The sequence below is a fragment of the Antrostomus carolinensis genome, unplaced genomic scaffold (assembly GCF_000700745.2).
Source record: "Antrostomus carolinensis isolate BGI_N321 unplaced genomic scaffold, ASM70074v2 scaffold5600, whole genome shotgun sequence".
NCBI classification, from domain to species: Eukaryota; Metazoa; Chordata; class Aves; order Caprimulgiformes; family Caprimulgidae; genus Antrostomus; species Antrostomus carolinensis.
Genome location: NW_010287608.1, coordinates 67,775 through 69,539, shown reverse-complemented (window position 1 = coordinate 69,539; position 1,765 = coordinate 67,775). Strand labels below are relative to the sequence as shown.

The window sequence follows — 1,765 nt, the reverse complement described above, 5'->3', positions numbered from 1 at the left end:
GTCACCTGCACAATTCAACAGACAATGCAGACAAACTTGAGTATAATCCAAGATCTTTCTACCTCTTTTCATAACAGGTTAGTGCTCGCCCTCAGTGTTGGTGTACAGTTTTTATGGCATGGAAAAATAGGGATGTTTCTGCCCTACAAAAATAAATGCGTTGAATGCTTTAGTTTGAACTTTCACAATATTAAAAAAAAAAAATCCAAAGAAACTGGATAAGTAGAAAGAATCCCACATATCAGGAAATCAGTGGATCTTTTGGCAGGTGGCAAGAGAATGCCCACAGCAAATTCACCAGTCTTCATTTTTTTACCTTCAAGAAATAGCTTTTGAAAATTATATATATATATATATATATATATATAAAAAGTCAGTTCTTGTAGTCCATTATCAAAATGAAATCCCAATCAAACCCTTGTGCATTAAAAGCATGAATTCTTTGCTTCTGAAGAAGCTGTTCTAGACATTAAGGAAGATGGTGAAATTATTATTGTTTTGTTGGGTTTTTTTTCCCTGTGCCCAATTTAAAAAAAGGGACAAAGTTTTTTTAGTAAAATAAAAAGGAGACAGAAAGGAAATCCAATGCATTTAAACTGTGTCAGACTTAGTATTTTGTGAGGGACCAGAAAAAAGAACAACATTAAGCAGGTTTTCACAGATTCTTTACTAAAATTAAAAAAAAAAAAGAGTGAATAATTTTATGCTTCCTAACACAAAAAGCATGGCTCCCAAAGGTCCATTCCTCCGTGTGTGACTATTGAGGTCAGTGGGAAGGGGACTAGGGAGGAGGGGTTGTAATGAAAGTACATTATAAAGTTGTCATTGTTAGGAAAATTCACAAACTGTGATAAATACACTTTTAACTGACAGGTTAGAGAAGCAAAAAGGGGAAGTGGGGGTTGGTGAGGGGGAGGGGAGAAGGATGTCCCATGAGGTTTACTAGTCTTCCAAGGCAACAAACTTACCACATTGCGTGTGAATTTCTCAAAAGATGTTCGACGATCCAGTGTGTTTTCCAACTTAAATTTAAAATAATAAAAAAAAAGAAACAAAAAGAAAAAGGAGGGGAAAAAGAAAAGCAAGAAAAAATGGAGCAGAAAAGAAGGATTGATGAAACAATGGACTGCAAAACAAAGTTTGTATAAATCAGGAAGCAAACACAGGTATGAAGCTGTACTGGGACTCTGCAAAACAGGGGATGGGCAAAGCAGATATGGTATTTGACAAAAATAATTTTTCATGGGGATCAAACTGATTTAATTTAAAAGAAAAACTGAAAATAAAAAGGAATAATGAAGTGCACATCTTGTGTCAATGAACTGACATTCACAAACTTAAGGACTTCACACGGACAGTTGTAGCTTTCTGGTATTTTCAACATCTCTCTCTATATTGGATCTTCAGAAATCAATGTTTGAACAAAAAACAAAATCACACAGTACTTTCATGTAATTTTAGGTTGTCATTTTAAACAATAGAACGTTACGGTGTTAATAAATACCTCGTTCTGGTAACGACTGGGGCCCTGATTTTGCAAGGCACAGGGCTCCCAGCTGATTCTAGACCACTGTTTAGAGCCCACTAATAAAATTATTTGTCATTATAGAAATCTGCATTGCACAAGCTGCTTCACATACTATGGGCTGTGTCTATTCAGAACTCTTTCCATAATCTGGACTTTTCTAAGCAAATATTACATACCAAGACATGAGCCTTTGTTTGCCGAGGTGTGACATGATCAGTCTTTCAAGTCAGATTCCTA

The 1,765-nt window shown here is 35.4% G+C and overlaps 1 protein-coding gene across 1 annotated transcript in view; it reads right to left on the bottom strand.

Annotated features, from left to right (window-relative positions):
• Positions 1-1,765, bottom strand: part of LOC104521474 (regulator of G protein signaling 7) — a 67,191-nt gene that overhangs the window by 9,716 nt on the left and 55,710 nt on the right. The gene's annotated exons all lie outside the window — the stretch shown is intronic.